Raw genomic sequence first — 10,000 nt, forward strand, 5'->3', positions numbered from 1 at the left:
AGAGAGAGAGACCAGTAACACCTTAACTTCTTTTCCTCCGACAGATCGAGTCAAAATTTGTTGCCGAAACCACTTTTATTCCACCAAGGGAGATTCACTTTCATCACAGAGAACTTCAACATTGGATCAGAAGGCTTTTTAGGGTTCTTAAACGCACTTTGTCAGATACATATAAGCTCATATACATATATATATATATATATATATATATATATATATATATTATATATATATATATATATATATATATATTTATATATGTATATAAAATATATATATATAATGTTCATATATACAATATATATGTAGTTATGTGTGTTCATATATATATATATATATATATATATATATATATATATATATATATATATATATATATATAAATATATATATATGTGTGTGTGTATGTGTGTGTGTGTGTATGTGCTTGTGTAAATGTATGTGTGTGTAGAATATAGTTACGATGACGGTATGGTAATAATGATATGCATTACCGGTAATAATAATAATAATAATAATAATAATAATAATAATAGTAATAGTAATAATAATAACGCATGAAATGACGAAACCTGAACAGGAGATCAATGTCGTGAATTTCAAGAATTGGACAATTTGCTTGACCTTGACCTTGACCTTGAACTCCCAAAATTTAATCATTCACAGCTTTTTAGATTATAGTCAATCCCTGCAAGTTTCATTACTCTACGATTAACACTGTGCCCAGGAAGCTGTTCACAAACAAACGCATGCACAAATAGGGGTTTAAAAAATATCTTCTTTCCAACTTCGTTGGCGGAGGTAATAATAATAATAATAAATAATGATAATAATTGCATGAAATGACGTAACCCGAGCAAAAGAACAATGTCCAAAACCCTGAATAAAACACACAAGAAAAACAGCCTTATTTTCCATAGCAATTTCGTGTAAAAGCGTAGCTCGTTACACCAAGGCAAAGATCAAATTATATACGCAGTTGTTATTCTCTAATTGGGTCGTTTATCCAAGAGAGAAATGTGATCTCTCTCACAATGAGAGAAAATAAAAGAGAGAAAAAAAGGTTTTTCTTCTTCTTTTAATTCTCGTCCTGATTCATAATCTGGATTTGGAAGATTCCTGGGGTTTTGGGTAAAATTACCGGCTGCGCTCTTCATCTGTTTGTTTATTCGTATGTTTGTTTGAATAGAATTCTCTCTATTTCATTTATCTTTATTCCAGTTTTTTTATTCATTTAATTCTCTATCTTTCAATTATTTATATGTTTCATTATCATTCATCTATTTTATATTTTGATCCGTTTATTTATTCACTTAATTATTCATTTACTTATTTGAATAAATATTCACAATTTGATGCGTTTATTTATTCACCTAATTATTCATTTACTTGAATAAATATTCACATTTTCATTATCAGTGAATTATGTCTCCATAATGAATGTCTTCCTAAAAATTTATTCCAATAAATCTTAAAATCGCTTATAGAACAAAAAACACACGTTTGCAAGGCCCGTGGTTTGCTCCAAGCCAAAGACCACTTGTTCTGGTAGCTGAAAGTGGACACGTATAACTACTTGAAATGGTAATCTTTGTGGTGTGGCGTTGCGAGGCCCAGGAGCTATTTAAGTCATTGGCGTTCGGATTTTCTTAATGGTCACCAGTCCAATGACTGACCAGAGTCTGAGTTACTTAATTTGGCTGATTTAGAGCCTGGCATAAACAATCAGGAATAAGAAGAAAAGGAAAGATAAGAAGAGAAGGAAAGATAAGAAGAAAAGGAAAGATGAGAAGAAAAAGGAAAGATATGAATAGAAAGAAAGATAAGAGAAGGAAAAATAAGAAGAGAAGGAAAAATAAGAAGAGAAGGAAAAATAAGAAGAGAAGGAAAGATATGAGAGGGAAAGATAAGAAGAGATAAGAAGAGAAGGAAAGATAAAAAGATAAGAAAAGATACGAAGGGTAGAAAAGATAAGAAGAGAAGGAAAGATAAGAAGAGAAGGAAAGATAAGAAAAGAAGGAAATATAAGAAGATAATAAAAGATAAAATGAGAAGGAAAGATAAGAAGAGAAGGAAAGATAAGAAGCGAAGGAAAAATAAGAAGAGAAGGAAATAGAAAAGAAGGGAAGATAAGAAGAAAAGGAAAGATAAGAAGAGAAAGAAAATAAGAAGAGAAGGAAATAGAAAAGAAGGGAAGATAAGAAGAAAAGGAGAGATAAGAAGAGAAGGAAAGATAAAAAAAAGGAAGTAAAGATAAAAAGAGGTCAGATCAGACAAGAAAGACGGTTCAAGATAACTTGCATCTCTAAGGCAGCAAATTGGGGCAAAAGGACTCCTTCAGGAACCACTCTCACCTCATGAGATGAAAAGTCCTTTTAGGAATGATCCTACACTCAGTTTTTTTTTTATCTTTACTGAAATGTCATTTCTATTCCTGCTCGCACCAGACTTATAAAACCCTATTGCATTTTCTCTGTGTTTTATATAGTTTTATGTTCAAATAGTTTCCAGGGCAACTTTTTGGTCACCCTTCCAGGTGCTGACCAGAGTAAAACGTTGACTGATTGTATTGGGTTAAAGCCCGGTGGTAAAACAAATACGTTTTTAGAACATTTTAGAGAAATTTTGACACAATTCTAAAATGTTTTTTTGATGATTGTTGATGAAAATAAATATATGTATGACATTCTGATCTGATAATATATGTGTGTATGTATATATATATATATATATATATATATATATATATATATATATATATATATATATGTATATGTATATATATATATATATATATATATATATATATATATCCATATATATACAGTACATATATATATATATATATCCATATATATACAGTACATATATATATATATATATATATATATATATATATATACACATATATATACACACAATATATAAATATAAATGTTATATGCAAATATGCATATGCATATATATATATATATATATATATATATATACATATATATATATATATATATATATATATATATATATATATATATATATATATATATATATATATCAAAGCACAGTACTTCAAGTATGTAATTTTTCAGCGAATTGTATGGAGAGATATTGAATCGAGGGGAAAAAGTTATGAAAATCTGAAATACTGTTTCGAATAGTGGGTGCTTTGAGAGAGAGAGAGAGAGAGAGAGAGAGAGAGAGAGAGAGAGAGAGAGAGAGAGAGAGAGAGAGAGAGAGATAAACTTCTCATCCCCCTTATCAACATTAATAGACTATTCACCTTCCAGTTTACCTGGAGACTCCATTTCAATCTTGGTTGATTCCAGAAACTTAAAATGGAAGCAATGTACAGAGACATTACATCCCTTGAGAAATGTCAAATCAATGTCAGCTGGATTGATACAAAAATAAAACGTTTTTTTTTTTTTTTTTTTTTTTTTTTTTTTTTTTTTTTTTTTTTTGTCCTGGCAAAGTACGCCCAGATTGTCTTACCAAAATACGCCCAAATTGTCTTGGTACACTAAGCCCAATTGTTTTGGTAGAATATAATAATATAATAATATAATAATATAATATAATAATAAAGAGCACGTGCCCTGATTGTTTTGGCAGTATATACTCACGTAAGTACATGAACTGATAAATGAAAATAGGATTGCCAGACTATAGGTTCAAGTCCCCCTCTAAATTCGTTAGTTCCTTTGGTCGCTGCAACTCCACCCATACTTGTGTGCTAAAGATGGAGGGGGGCCTATAGGTCTACCTGCTGTGTCATCAGCAACCATTGCTTGGAGAGATTCCAATTTATATATATCAAGAGAATAATTCGGGGATCTGGAAGTTTATTGACAGAGAAGACACACATATGATCTGTGTCGATTGCTTTTCCTATAAAGGTTCTAGAGGAATGCTGAGCTAGGGACGTTGTCTCTAGAGTGAGAGTTTTCTGAAAGATTTAGCATCGCAAGGATCAGTAACCTCACTGATAAGGATTTTTAATGCGTAGGAAAATTTGGTTAAAAGATAACACAGTAATCAGAGCAAAGAGGTCACTAGAGGTCAAGGGTGATTTGGTAAAGATGTGGTTACGTTGTTTGTTAATTATAAACCAGATTGTTTGCGCTGAATATGACCAGAATTTTTATGCAAAATATACTTATCAGTGTATACGCAATCAAATTTTTAATAAAATAAAAAAAATTTTGCAGATTGAACAGATTGTTTTTGCAGAATACGCCCATATCTTTTATTTATATTTTTTTTTTTGCAGAATACGCCCATATTTTTTTTGGCAGAATACGCCCATATATATATATATATATATATATATATATATATATATATATATATATATATATATATATATATATATTGCAGAATACATCCATATTTTTTTTTTTGCAGAATACGCCCATTTTCTTTGCAGAATACGCCCATATTTTTTGGTTTGCAGAATACGCCCATATTTTTTTTTTCCTGGCAAAGTATGCCCAGATTGTCTTACCAAAATACGCCCAAATTGTCTTGGTACACTATGCCCAATTGTTTTGGTAGACCATACCCAGCATGTTTTTGCAGAATAAGCCCTAATTGTTTTGGCAGTATACACTCACGTAAGTACATGAAGTGATAAATGAAAATAGCATTGCCAGACATAGGTTCAAGTCTCCCACTAAATTCGTTAGTTCCTTTGGTCGCTGCAACCCCACCATACTTGTGTGCTAAAGATGGAGGGGAGACTCTAGGTCTACCTGCTGTGTCACCAGCAACCATTGCTTGGAGAGATTCCAATTTATATATATCAAGAGAATAATTCAGGATCTGGAATTTTATTGACAAAGATGATCTGTGTCGATTGCTTTTCCTATAAAGGTTCTAGAAGGATGCTGAGCTAGGGACGTTGTCTGTAGATTGAGAGTTTTTCTGAAAGATTTAGCATCGCAAGGAGCCATAACCTCACTGATAAGGATTTTTAATGCAAAGGGAAATTTGGTTAAAAGATAACACAGTAATCAGAGCAAAGAGGTCACTAGAGGTCAAGGGTGATTTGGTGAAGATGTGGTTACGTTGTTTGTTAATTATATACCAGATTGTTTGCGCTGAATATGACCAGAATTCTTATGCAAAATATACCCATATTGTTTTTGCAGCATAAACCCAGACTTTTTTATCAGTGTATACGCAATCATATTTTTAATAAAATAATTTTTTTTGCAGAATGAACAGATTGTTTTTGCAGAATACGCCCATATTTTTTATTTATATTTTTTCTTTTTTTTTGCAGAATACGCCCATATTTTTTTTGGCAGAATACGCCCATATATATATATATATATATATATATATATATATATATATATATATATATATATATATATATATATATATATATATATATATTGCAGAATACACCCATATTTTTTTTTTTGCAGAATACGCCCATATTTTTTTTTTGCAGAATACGCCTATATTTTTCTTTTTGTCCTGGCAAAGTACGCCCAGATTGTCTTACCAAAAAACGCCCAAATTGTCTTGGTACACTATGCCCAATTGTTTTGGCAGTATGTACTCACGTAAGTACCTGAACTGATAAATGAAAAATAGGATTGCCAGACTATAGGTTCAAGTCCCGCTCTAAATTCGTTAGTTCCTTTGGTCGCTGCAACCCCACCATACTTGTGTGCTAAAGATGGAGGGGAGACTCTAGGTCTACCTGCCTGTGTCATCAGCAACCATTGCTTGGCCCTCCCTGGTCCTAGCTTGGGTGTCGGGGGTTTAGACGCTGATTATATATATATATATATATATATATATATATATATATATATATTATATATATATATATATATAAATTTATAAATTTATATATATATAAAAAAAAAAAAATATATATATATATATATATATATATATAAATTTATATATATATGTATATATATATATATTTATGTGTATATATATATATATATGAATTTATATATATATAAGTTTATATATATATATATATATATATAAATTTATATAATATATATATATATATATATATATATATATATATATATATATATATATATATATATATATATATATATATATATAGTCAGTCGCCAGTCTCTAAGGAAGTGACCTGCTAACTGCCACTCAAAAGCGGACTTTAAACCTTGAGGAACCACAGAAAAATGAAAGAGATTTCCAAATTCTTGAAATTGATAGAAAATCGTATGAGACACCTTGCTTGTCCCATACGTTCATGATTTACTTTTTTTTCTATATTTTGTAGTTTATAAAGAGGACGAATATGAGTATCTGATTGCAGAATTCTCCCCCCCAAAAAATATATTACTAATTAATAGAATTGATTCTAGATTTTCAACCCAAACAAAATCTTTTTTAATAAGGCTTTGGTGGGGGGGGGGGGCCTTTATTGTCAGGATTTAAAGAATGTTTTTTTGTTTTTTCTAGAATGAACTATTATCTGGTGTATAAAATGTACGATTGCATGGGAGTTCATTTCTAAATAAATGTAAACCCCCCCCCCCTCTCTCTCTCTCTCTCTCTCTCTCTCTCTCTCTCTCTTCTCTCTCTCTCTCTCTCCATCAAAATTTCGCATTATATAAAATTTTGTCCCACTTCTGAATTAGATTATTTGTACGAATATACAAAAATTTCTTAAGTTATAACATTAGGCAGAATCTCTCTCTCTCTCTCTCTCTCTCTCTCTCTCTCTCTCTCTCTCTCTCTCTCTCTCTATTAAATTAATTACAGTTATAACTTTTATGATAAAGATTTTTCATGAAAAAATTATGGCTACAAATCTCTCTCTCTCTCTCTCTCTCTCTCTCTCTCCTCTCTCTCTCTCTCTCTCTCTCTCTCTCTCTCTCTCTCTGTTTTTCCTCGTTTTTGGCTCATTTGTCAAAATATTCATTTATGTACATAAGATAATAACGAAAAATATATTACTAATGAATAGAATTGATTCTAGATTTTCAACCCAAACAAAATCTTTTTTAATAAGGCTTGGGGGGAACTTTATTGTCAGGATTTAAAGAATGTGGTTATTTTTTTCTAGAATGAACTATTATCTGGGGTATAAAATGTACGATTGCATTGGAGTTCATTTCTAAATAAATGTAACCCCCCCCTATCTCTCTCTCTCTCTCTCTCTCTCTCTCTCTCTCTCTCTCCTCTCTCTCTCTCCTCTCTCTCTCTGCCAGCTCATCTAAGAAACATATCAGGAGTGAGCGTATATGTGTTTAAGAATAAGCTCGATAAATACCTAAGATGCATCCCAGACCATCCAAGACTGGAAGATGCAAAATACACCGGAAGATGCATTAGCAACTCTCTGGTGGATATACGAGGTGCCTCACACTGAGGGACCTGGGGGAACTCAAACATAAAATAAGGCAATAAGGCAAGGCTCTCTCTCTCTCTCTCTCTCTCTCTCTCTCTCTCTCTCTCTCTCTCTCTCTCTGTTTTCCTCGTTTTTTGGTCATTTGTCAAAATATTCATTTAAGTACATAAGATAATTACGAACATGTATACATACTTTCCTTACCGTCTTATTATTTCTATTCTTTATAGTATTATTATAACCACTATTAAAGGTTTAAAGGCTACTCATGAATGGCAGAGGCAAGGGACAGTGACACTGCCCTAGCAAGCAGGACAAATGCCCTAGAGACTGACCAAATATCACATGATAGCGCCCAAGCTCCCTTTCCACCCAAGTTAGGACCAAGAGGGCCAGGAAATATCTGCTGATGACTCTGCAGATAGACCTACATGCTCAGAAGGATGGTGATGTTGCAGACACTAAAGGAACTAACGAGTCTGAGAGGGACTCGAAACCCTATCTGGCGATTGACAGTGAGAGACATTACCAATTAGGCCATAATACTATGAATATTATTACTAGTTTTATAGTTGCCGTTGTTCAAACGTTCATAAAATACCAAGAATTTGTTCAGCACTTTTCACGAAACAAATTCATCATTGATGGAAAATAAAAACAAATACCAGAATATAATGAATTTGAAAGAGAGAGAGAGAGAGAGAGAGAGAGAGAGAGAGAGAGAGAGAGAGAGAGAGAGGAGAGAGGAGAGAGAGAGAGAGAGAGAGAGGAGAGAGAGAGAGAGCGTTTTTTTTTACACTGAAATCTGACATCCTTGTACCAATCTTGGGAGTGTAGGAACCCCCCTGGCAGGATACACATACTCTCCTGCTCCGTATGTAACGCGTATATATCATATCGTAAGATGTACGACCTATCCGCGGAAATCTTTATCCACGGATCTATCCGCGGATCTCTATCTATCCGCGGCTCACTGTTTTGGATAGACGCCTACCCTTACCCACAGCATCATTTACATCTTATTAATTCCAGAATAAAATGTATGGCATCTTTCTACCCCATGTCCACCCCTTTGCAGCCATGGGGGGGGGGGGTTTAAATACCCATAACTCTTACCCTAAAGGAGCACACTAGCGACTCTGTGGCGCCACAAAGCCACAGCATCGTGTGGCGGGGATGTAGTCCTCCCATAGGTTTCCGTTGTTTTCCAAGTTTTGCCGCGCAAACTAGCGACTGTGGCAAGCGACTGTGGCTCTCTGTCGCTCATCCATCCCCGCCACAGGCGCGGCGGGGCTTTGAAAACAATGGAAACCTATGGGAGACCACATCCCCGCCACACGATGCTGTGGCTTTGTGGCGCCACAGAGTCGCAAGTTTTGCCGCGCAAACTAGCGACTGTGGCAAGCGACTGTGGCTCTCTGTCGCTCATCCCCCGCCACAGGCGTGGCGTGGCTTTGAAAACAATGGAAACCTATGGGAGACCACATCCCGCCACACAATGCTGTGGCTTTGTGGCGCCACAGAGTCGCTAGTGTGCTCCCGGCCTAACAGTGTGTGAGAGCATATGCCTGCAAGTATGAAGTGTGGTTACTGGTTACTGCTGTGACTAAACTGTTATAAAAATACCGTAATTTTAATCGGGAATTCTCCGTAAATATATACTGTTCTCAACCGTATTTCAACAAAATACAGGCCACCGTAAATTCAACTAACTTTGTTATATTTTTTTTTTAAATGGTAAAAACAGTAAAAATCCTGGAATAAATGTTGCCAGACATGTACCGTTTTTAAAACAAATTTTTAACAGCGTAGCCAATCAGTTTTGGGAACTTGAATATATAAAATCCCTTCCATTAACAGATCAGCAGAGGGAGTATATTTTTTTTATTCAAGATTTAAAATGTGACAATAACTATCACATATATGTATTTAGTAATTTCTGAGATAATTAATTCTTAATAGGATTTAATAATCCTGACAGATTACTGCCTGCAGATGCTCAGCCGAATATGAAGGACTTGAATCTTGAAAATGGCTAATTCAGGAATAATCAATTAATTAAATTTGCATACTAAGCCACCTACGCATACTTGACAATCGGTAGATATAACAAGTACTCTCGTATTCCTACTGGATGATGATTTATATGAGATGAAGAGCGATTAAAATCGAGATTGAAATTCAAATATGAACTATCCAACCACCCTTGTACCCATGCTCATTCCCCAGACGGAAACCCAGCCGGCAATATCTTCTACAAGTTGGGAAAACTTTTAGTGTATTCCAGTTTTGGAGGAAGGTAATTTATGGGACTCGTTTTTCAAAAGTACTGAGAAATATTATGTTGGTTGCTCTTATGAATTAAAAGAAAAGAATTTTGAAAATAAAACAAAACATGTTTATATATATACAAATATATATATATATATATATATATATATATATATATATATATATATATATATATATATAATATAAACATATATATATATATATATATATATATATATACATATATAAATATATATATATAATTTATATATATACATATACAGTATATATACATACATATATGTATATATATATATATATATATATATATATATATATATATACATGTACATATATTAGTCTGAATTCCTGTAA

This window comes from Palaemon carinicauda, chromosome 23 (genome assembly GCF_036898095.1).
Source record: "Palaemon carinicauda isolate YSFRI2023 chromosome 23, ASM3689809v2, whole genome shotgun sequence".
Taxonomy (NCBI): domain Eukaryota; kingdom Metazoa; phylum Arthropoda; class Malacostraca; order Decapoda; family Palaemonidae; genus Palaemon; species Palaemon carinicauda.